General features: G+C 37.3%; 1 protein-coding gene across 3 annotated transcripts in view; it reads left to right on the top strand.

Annotated features, from left to right (window-relative positions):
- LOC135074877 (putative aminopeptidase W07G4.4) overlaps positions 1–10439 on the top strand; it is a 166754-nt gene that overhangs the window by 28923 nt on the left and 127392 nt on the right. The window lies entirely within an intron of this gene.

The raw sequence follows: 10439 nt of genomic DNA, 5'->3' as shown, positions 1-10439 counted from the left end.
TTTGCTTTTTCAGGTAAAGGCAAAGGCATTATGCCATAGGTGTTTAGAGCTCAGACATTACTAGTGTGAACAAGGCTTTCTAAATGAAGCGTCATACATTCATGTTAGCCAGAGAGCAGAAATAACTTCTGCTCTCTGATGTTAGCCAATGTTAGCGGTTTTGTTTTATAAATTCGTGTTTGGGCATAGAGTTACTCTATGTGTTTGGGCGACTAATGCGACTATTAATGTGTATTTCGCCAATAATGGTCGATTTTGCCTAATTTCCTTGGCACGAATTTTTTTTTTAAAACCTCTATGAAAAAAAAAACTTCTTTTGACTGACACAGATCAATCAAAACAAATTGTTTAAGGGTAAATCCGCGAAACAGTAAAAAACTTATGTTCCGATCGATAAAAAAAAAACTGTTGTAGTTCTGGTAAATTAAACTTCTGAATAACGATTCATACAAGTTTCCACATAAGGCGCCATGATCCATATTGATTAAATACTTCAAGTTATTTCGATAATCAAGAAAACACGCACTAAACGTCATTACCATCACAGTAAAAGTACTGACCTTTGCCGTTGTCTTTTAATTTTTTTTACTTTACCTATACACAGACCAGATTTTGATTATAAATTTAAAATGTACATATTTACCGTGACAAAATAACAAAATTATATTGAAATCGTATTAGCCAATAAAATGGAATCATGAATTGAAATATTGTCACGAGAAATCGTCATAGCCATCGCGGCAGCATCAAAGGTTCTTTAATGCGGCTGCGACGCGACTTATCCCCGCTTGTGTCCGCGCGTCCCACTCTTCAATTCGTTGCTCGTAACAGAACAGAATGCACGTAAAATTTACGCAGCTCCGAGACTTTTTAAACTCCGAAAACGAGAGACACTCGCAGTTTGTCATCGGCTCGCGTCATTCCCATTTTGTGCGATTTAGTAAGTTTAATATATCGATATTTTTCTAATAATTAGCACTTTGTAGCATGTGATTACAATAAAAAAATGGCGATATTGAGGTGTCCCAATAGTGGTGACAATTATTTTTATATAATTTTAAAATCGTTTTCGTCATTACCATTAACATCATTACCATATCATTTAGGCTTATGGTGATGACACTTTGTATATGGTAATGATGACTATGAATGGTTTCCTAAAAGAACAATGTAACAAAACGTCCCCAGAACTGTAGCACTTTAATACCTACCTTATAATACTATAATTTTATTATATGACAGCTCAAGTGTGACATGCGTGTCTCAGAAAAAAGTTATATCTAAAATAAAAATCCATAAGCAACCCTGAAAAAATACATACAAAATCACTTTTGACCAACTTCAATGGGTATCACGACAGCTTAACCCCGGGACAATTCGACTCCTGTGACAACTCGACCCCTGCGACAACTCAAACCCTGCGACAACTTGATTTTTTTCAACACTCAACACTTTTGACTTACTTCAAATGGTTTCACGACTGCTGGACAGTGGCGGCGTAGCATGGGTTGGCACCCGGGGCATAGCACAGCACAGCACCCCCCGTCATAAGTCCTTAATGTAAGTAAGTTGGGTATACATATAGCGGGGAGGTAAGACACCCCAAAATGGTCCTCCCTTACGCCGCTGGTGGCTGGACCCTACGACTGCTTAACCCTACGACCACTCGAACCCTCCGACAACTTATACTTGTGACCCTGTGACAAGTCGAACACTGCGACACGTCAACCCCTGCGACTACTCTGAGCATTTATTGTAGATTCTGTTTAGGCATTGATTGATGGAGCTAAATGGTTTACAATAAGTATCATAGTTGTCATCGGGGTCAACTGGACCTCTGTGACAACTCGACCCCTGTGATAACTCGATTAAATTAATTTTAACCTACTTTAAACGAAGGTCGACCCTACAAAAACTTGACCCGGACAACTCTACCCCTACGACATGTCCAAAATATTCAACTATGATACTTATTGTAAACCATTTAGCTCCATCAATCAATGCCTGAACTGTATCTACAATAAATGCTCAGAGTAGTCGCAGGGGTTGACGTGTCGCAGTGTTCGACTTGTCACAGGGTCACAAGTGTAAGTTGTCGGAGGGTTCGAGTGGTCGTAGGTAGGGAATGCAGAATCGGTTCTGGTTTGAGGAACCGGGTTTTTCGAGTCTGGTGGTCATAAGAACCGGGAGCCCCGGTTTTTTCGGTTCTTTCGGTTCCAAAAAAACAATATTTTGATTATGTTTTTTTATTGAAATAACACTTCTTTGAATAGACTAGGAATAATCAACAAACATGATTTACAATATTTTTCTATTTTTACTAAATTCTACTCCCAAAAATAAAAAAAAAGTAAAATAATAATTAGTTTTCAATTGAGGTACCACAATCAGTCTTTTTCATCCAACTTATCGATATATTTGACTATTTATATATTGACTGTCAGATGCAAAGCAAATAAAGGAGGAGTGTTGCCAACTCTCACACAAAAATATCATCATCATCATCATTTAATTTTAAACCATAGGATAGGACGTCCACTGCTGAACATAAACCTCCCCCAATGCTTTTCATGTTGATCGATTGGTAGCGGCCTGCGTCCAGCGCTTCCCTGCTACCTTTATGATGTCGTCGGTCCACCTTGTGGGTGGACGTTCCACGCTGCGTTATCCGGTAAGCGGCCTCCATTCCAGGACCTTCCTGCCCCATCGGCCGTCAGTTCTGCGTCCGCGTCGGGCTATGTCCGCTGAATCCGCTGACATAGAAAATATGAGGAGATCCGTAAATGAACTAAAGTCGCTACTTTAGTTCATTTACGGATCTCCTCATTTCTGATTCGATCTCGTAAAGAAACACCGAGCATAGCCCTCTCTATAGCACGCTGTGCAACTTTGAGCTTCTGTATAAGGCCTATAGTGAGAGGCCACGTTTCCGAGCCATAAGTCATCACTGGTAACACACATTGGTTGTAGACTTTCGTCCTCAGGCACTGAGGTATTTTGGATGATAAGATGTTGCGTAGTTACCCGAACGCTGCCTAGCCGAGTTGGATTCGACGATTGACTCCCTTTTCGAAATTGGACCTACCTAGCTGGATCGTCAACAATCTCGAGGATTGAGCTCCCAACCGAAACTGGGTAGGGCGCAACATGGACATTGGACATAAGCTTTGTTTTGTTCATATTCATCCTCAGGCCTACCTGTTAGGAAACTCGATTAAGGTCTTTGAGCATTGTGCCAAGATCTTACAACGATTCTGCCATGACCACAATCAGTATCGTGGGCAAACCGAAGGTGAGTGATGTACTCGCCATTAATGTTTATGCCGAATCCTTTCCATTCAAGGAGTTTGAAAGCGTCTTCCAATGCAGTGGTGAACAGTTTAGGAGATATAACATCTCCCTGCCTAACGCCTCACTGCAGAGGAATCGTCCTCGTGCTCTGCTCCTGTACTCGGACCGACATGGTGGCGTTTTTGTACAAGCACTTCAGCACCTCGATATACCGATAGTCAATACGGGACCGCTGAAGAGACTGTAAGCACTGCCCAAGACCCGAACGAATCGAAGACCTTCTCATAGTCTACGAACGCCAAGCATAGTGGCAAGTTATACTCGTCAATCTTCTGTATAACCTGTCGCAAACAAAAATATGCCAGTGATTTTAAAAAATTGTAAGAAAAATGCTTAAAATATTTACATATCTCATAAAAAAAACAAAATACAAAACCAATAAGTAGGTAATCTTTATTAGTAGCTAATCTGATATCTTTAGGTTCTCTATACGTTCGCAATGTTCTTGTTACGACTTCATGCCTAATACATAACAGATTTTTAGATAAATATGCAAAACCCGAAAGTACCGAAAGAACCGGGTTTTGAATTTTTAAAACCCGGTTCTTAAGCTGTCGAAAAAACCCGGGTTTTCCCGGTTCTTTCGGTTCCGGGATTACCCGGGTACAAACCCTAGTCGTAGGGTTAAGCAGTCGTAGGGTCCAGCCACCAGCGGCGTAAGGGAGGACCATTTTGGGGTGTCTTACCTCCCCGCTATATGTATACCCAACTTACTTACATTAAGGACTTATGACGGGGGGTGCTGTGCTGTGCTATGCCCCGGGTGCCAACCCATGCTACGCCGCCACTGTCCAGCAGTCGTGAAACCATTTGAAGTAAGTTAAAAGTGTTGAGTTTTGAAAAAAATCAAGTTGTCGCAGGGTTTGAGTTGTAGCAGGGGTCGAATTGTCCCTGGGTCAAGCTGTCGTGCCCTTTGAAGTTGGTCAAAAGTGATTTTGTATGTATTTTTTCAGGGTTGCTTATGAATTTTTATTTTTGATATAACTTTTCTGAGACATGTCACACTTGAGCTGTCATAATTATAATAAAATTATAGTATTCCATTTAATTTATTCATTTAAAGATAACAATGATCCACATGGTTAGTAAATGGGTGCCTTATACAACTATGTTAGTAATTTACTTATTATAACATACCACTAATTATCCAACCCGTTCGGTAAGAAGTAGCCGAAGGAAATGTCGGATAATAGGAGAGTCGTACCTCTCCGCCACGGTCTTCAGGATACTGTTGGGGCTCGCCCGTATCCTACTGAGCAACGAGGCAGTCTTCTTGCATAGGACAGCAAAGAAGCCGTCAGTGTGCGACTGAGCAAACATTTGAAGCGAGGCAAGCCCAACAGCATCCTGAAACCGTTGTTATATTGGACCCGAAGGACGCTAAGCGATTTCTGCGAGTACGTGGTCCACAGGTTTCCCGTGTATAGACTCTGACAGTATGCTTTAAACAGAGTGATCTTGACATGGTCATTACATCGGACAAACCTGCGAGCCAACATATTACACCTTACTGCCAGCGCCCTTCGTTCCCTCTCGATATCAACATGATCTTTAAGGTCATCAGTAACGTAGTGTCCGAGATATTTAAATTTAGTGGCTCTGTTTAACTTTACCCCATTAAGCAAGAGGTCGGGTACCACGTTTGGACATTTACTGGCGGCCTTAAATACCATGTATTCGCTCTTCTTCACAATATACAATAAGCCATGGCATTTAGCATACACTTCACACACACCCACCATCTTTTTGAGAGCCCCCATTGTTGGCGCCAGCAGTACCATATCATCAGCGTAGCTTATGTTGTTGATACAAACACCATCTACCCAGCATCCGATACGCATACTGCTAAGGGCAACAATGAGGTCATTTACGTATAGGTTGAAAAGCCTGGGAGACGTCAGCCCACCCTGTCTCACCCCGCACTGCAACCCATACTCCTCAGAAAAAACGTTAGCCCATCTTACGCTGTTAATCTGGTTAGCATACCAATAATGGAATATTTGTGATACTTCTGACGGGATGCCCTGCCTCCTCATCTTATCCCAAAGGATGTCATAAGACACAAGATCGAACGCCTTGGAGAGGTCGAGGAAGCATGCGTAAATGAGAGTCCCCTGATCCGTGTAGTACCTGACAGTGTGCTTAAGACTAAGGATGGCGCTCTCGGTCGACAGTCCAGGCTTAAACCCGAATTGAGCATCATGTGATTTTAAATATTTATCTAGTAGAGAGTCAAGCACACTGTCAAGGACCTTTGCCGTGATTGTAGCTAGAGAGATCGGTCGGGTATTAGCATGGTCTATCATATAAGGTAGGTATTAAAGTGCTACAGTTCTGGGGACGTTTTGTCCCATTGTTCTTTAAGCTTTGTTTTTAAATGAGAAGGTTTTTTATTAGTTTACGAAAAGACGTTTTTTTATTCATTTCTTGTATGTTGACTATTGTGTAAGTCTAAGTAAGAGTAGCTTGGCATATTTTTCAATCAAAATCCTCATTGGTGTAAATATATATTTTTTCTGATTCTGAATAATATTAGGAACGTAAAAAAATTTTAACTAATGTCCGTATTGTTCCAAATTCAATAAATTCATTAAATTATTGAATACATTTACTTTTATTTCCAACCCATTCTTTAATAGGTACGTGCTTAGCTAGGAAAATAACATAGATAAAATTGGTGTTTAGCTGAACAATTATATCTAAATTTTAGTTTTCAAGTTATTTTAATTTAATGTATTACTATAAAATTATATTTCGTCATCACCATTAACATAAGATCATTACCATTTTAATAAAATCATTACCATTGGGAAAACGTCATTACCATTTTGTGAAAAAATATTTGGACGCTTGTTACTTCTAAAATAACGATTGAATCTAAGGGCCTCACACTGATCTAAAAAGCTCATTGCTTAACCTTTCAGTTTAAGCTAGTTTGCACGCATTCCTGTATAGTTTTTCAAAAAACGTAAAATAAATCTCGCGGAATCAAATCGGCGGATCCACCCTTAACTGTCAGTTCAACAAATAAATACACAGATATGGATTAGAGTAGATACAGCAAGTTGATCGTCAAAGCGTGCCATTCCGATATGTCCAAATGGACATACATGGTCGAGTGATGTTCATGTAATCCGATTACAACAATCGGTTACGATGATTTTACGAGGACAGTAGTACGAACACGGTAGAAAGAAGAAATTATTTACGGATTGAGAATTATAATTAACAGCACAAGTAACAAATAATTAATTAGAATAAAGTAGCAGTAGAAGAAGTATAAAGTAGCATTGTTTTTAATACATATCCTGCGATGTACTCTTAAGAGTTAAAACCATGGTACCTGTATGTGATGCACTCATACCGATCCCAAGGAACCGTACTTACTCATAACAATAAGACACACACTGATGCATGTATTCATGCACTTGACAAATTTATGTCTTGAAACGCTGGTAGGGTAAAAAAAATAACGAGATTTGACGATTTGTAAGAATTAATTTATTTTAAAAAGGTAAATAAAGATGTTTTTGGTTTTGTATTTAATAAATTATCAGTTTTATCGGAATTAATTAATTTTCGAATCGAGTCACACGATATCATTCGATGACTTTGCAAATGCAGTACGATGATACGATTACTTTTACGTTGCGGCAATCACTAAAATTCGCTAAAATGACACTAATGACGTTTAAAAAGTGGCACGCTCGGCTTCATACAATTTTTGACACATGCTGCATCTATCCATATCTGTGGTGGGTACAGCAGAGAGGCAGGCAGAAAGCAGGAAATGAATGAATGGCGATGGACCTTCTACAAACATGAACGAATGGTGTAAACGAGTGTAAAGCAAACCCACAGATATGGATTAGAGTAGATACAGCAAGTTGATCGTCAAAGCGTGCCATTCCGATATGTCCAAATGGACATACATGGTCGAGTGATGTTCATGTAATCCGATTACAACAATCGGTTACGATGATTTTACGAGGAAAATAGTACGAACACGGTAGAAAGAAGAAATGATTTACGGATTGAGAATTGTAATTAACAGCACAAGTAACAAATAATTAATTAGAATAAAGTAGCAGTAGAAGAAGTATAAAGTAGCATTGTTTTTAATACATATCCTGCGATATACTCTTAAGAGTTAAAACCATGGTCCCTGTATGTGGTGCACTCATACCGATCCCAAGGAACCGTACTTACTCATAACAAAATAAATGACGGCGGAAGAACAATTTTATTCAAACCTATTTAATTGTTTTGATTATTTTATAGGGCTCATCTAAAGCACAATACTTATTCTTTGTACTTATAATATAATTATGAAGAAAAATCTTTTGTGTTTCATTTTACTCCGAACGTTTTTTACCACACTGAATTTTGTCGTTTAGAAATAACTCCAAAACTAGGTACCTGACTTAGCTTTATGAAACAAAACGTATGGGCAAAACTACGCATTTTTACATTTATTAAAAATAAAAAGCTTGAGTTAATAGTCTTTATTTTATGAAACTAGGTCAGGTACTTACTAGGATATTTAAAAGTATGGGATTAAGTATGAATTACTAGTAGTACTATTTAACATAATGGAATAACGATCATTACTTTCATAAACATAAGGCACAACAAAAGTATTATTTGCAAATTAATAAGAAAATTAATAATATCGAATAACGTTTACCGCTACAAAATTATTTTAATCCACAGTCAGACTAGCTATAAATTTAACAAAATATCAGTATTATCGGAAATAATAAATTTTCGAATCGAGTCACACGATATCTTTCGATGACTATGCGAATGCAGTACGATGATACGATTACTTTTACGTTGCGGCAATCACTAAAATTCTCTAAAATGACACTAATGACGTTTAAAAAGTGGCACGCTCGGCTTCATACACAGATATGGATTAGAGTAGATACAGCAAGTTGCTAGTCAAAGCGTGCCATTCCGATATGTCCAAATGGACATACATGGTCGAGTGATGTTCATGTAATCCGATTACAACAATCGGATACGATGATTTTACGAGGACAGTAGTACGAACACGGTAGAGAGAAGAAATTATTTACGGATTGAGAATTGTAATTAACAGCAACGAGTAACAAATATGTAATTAATTAGAATAAAGTAGCAGATGAAGAATTATAAAACAAGTTAGATCAGTGATCGCGGAAAACAGAGTGCACTGTATAACGTCGAAATATACAAATCATGAAGTTAGGTCAGTGATCGCAGTATACACTATTACTACTGTATACGACGCCCGAGATTTTGTCGTTTAGAAATATCTTCAAAACTAGGTACCTGACTTAGCTTTATGAAAAAAAAACGTATTGGCAAAACTACGCATTTTTACATTTATTAAAAATAAATAGCTTGAGTAAAATAGTCTTTATTTTATGAAAGTAGGTCATTTACTTACTAGGATATTTAAAAGTATGAAATTAAGTATGAATTACTAGTAGTACTATTTAACATAATGGAATAACGATCATTACTTTCATAAACATTAGGCACAACAAAAATATATTTGCAAATTAATAATGTAGAATTGTAGAATAACGTCTACCGCTACATAATTATTTTAATCCACAGTCAGACTAGCTATAAATTTAACAAAATATCAGTTTTATCGGAATTAATTAATTTTTGAATCGAGTCACACGATATCATTCGATGACTTTGCGAATGCAGTACGATGATACGATTACTTTTACGTTGCGGCAATCACTAAAATTCGCTAAAATGACACTAATGACGTTTAAAAAGTGGCACGCTCGGCTTCATACAAATTTTGACACATGCTGCATCTATCCTTATCTGTGATTAGATACGTATTATTAAATTCTTTAAACTTTGTTAAAAAAATAATTTGGTCGTTCTTCTATAACACTATTACTAAGAAAACAATGTTTTTGTGCGATAACGATTAAGATACTACATAAAAACTGAATAAAATGGCAGATAAATTTGAGTGCCTACCTATTTTAGTAGTTAGTGCAAAGGATCAGAATTCTGCTAATATTATAATATCAGGTAATGCTTTCATAAAAAAAAATCTAAGTCTCGTGCCCCATAGCGCCCCGTTTCCTATACTCCAACCAATGATTTTTTATTCAAATTATGTTTCTGACTTATGCAATCTTTTTATTATATTTAATTAGTTAACTTTATACATAATGCATTGTCTTGATTGCTTTAGAGTAGGTATATATTCATATGAAAAAAACTTAAGACTTCTGTCAAATTTGTTAAAGAAATTATCGGCGATGACTCAGAAAATAGAACCGATGGAGATAATAACGCTAAGCGTGTATGGAAGCTGGCTAACAAGTACTATACTGCCGATGTGCAGTTCCACACAATCCTGGACGGACAAGAACTAGACACCCAACTTGCAGATGCTGTGGAAGCACACCTCATTTATCTGACTGCAGACGAGGTAACTTTAGCTTGATTAATGTTAAACAGTGACACATGTATTCACTCGTTCTCCAACTTTATAGAAATGGGAAAAGAAAGCAAATGAGCAATGTGATATTGTGCAGTGTTTGTTTAAATGCTGATTGCCATCAATCATTTTTTAACTACCTACACTCTTTTGTACAGCATGTACTATTAGATTTTATTAGTAGTAGACATCTTTTTATTTTTGATTTGTTTATTATGTGACATTCTTGTTAAGTTTTTACATGCCGACATTTGTAGAGCACACATGCACTTATTTCGTATCTTGCATCAAAGATATGCCAGGTGATTATTTTTTTCAAAAATCTGTAATTAATAACGAATGTCAAAGAAAATCTGAGAAAAGTCAACCCAAAAAAAAGATAAAAATATTTAAAGCCTACTTAATTTTTAAAAAATCACAAAATTAACGATAACTTCTAAACTACGAAAAATCGTAGAACATACATGGGGGTAAAATCGATAGGTCTAGTCCTCACCTATCACCTGCCTTCGGCTTGACACTTTACATGTACACCCTGTATTATTAAAAGCTTATTTATATTTCTAAACGTAGCACCTGAGCCCCGATTACGGTAATTTTTAACGTCTCCAATCCAGACGCGCTT

Source organism: Ostrinia nubilalis, chromosome 1 (assembly GCF_963855985.1).
Source record: "Ostrinia nubilalis chromosome 1, ilOstNubi1.1, whole genome shotgun sequence".
Classification (NCBI taxonomy): domain Eukaryota; kingdom Metazoa; phylum Arthropoda; class Insecta; order Lepidoptera; family Crambidae; genus Ostrinia; species Ostrinia nubilalis.
Note: the sequence above shows the minus strand (reverse complement) of the source record. Positions and strands in the feature narration are given on the sequence as shown.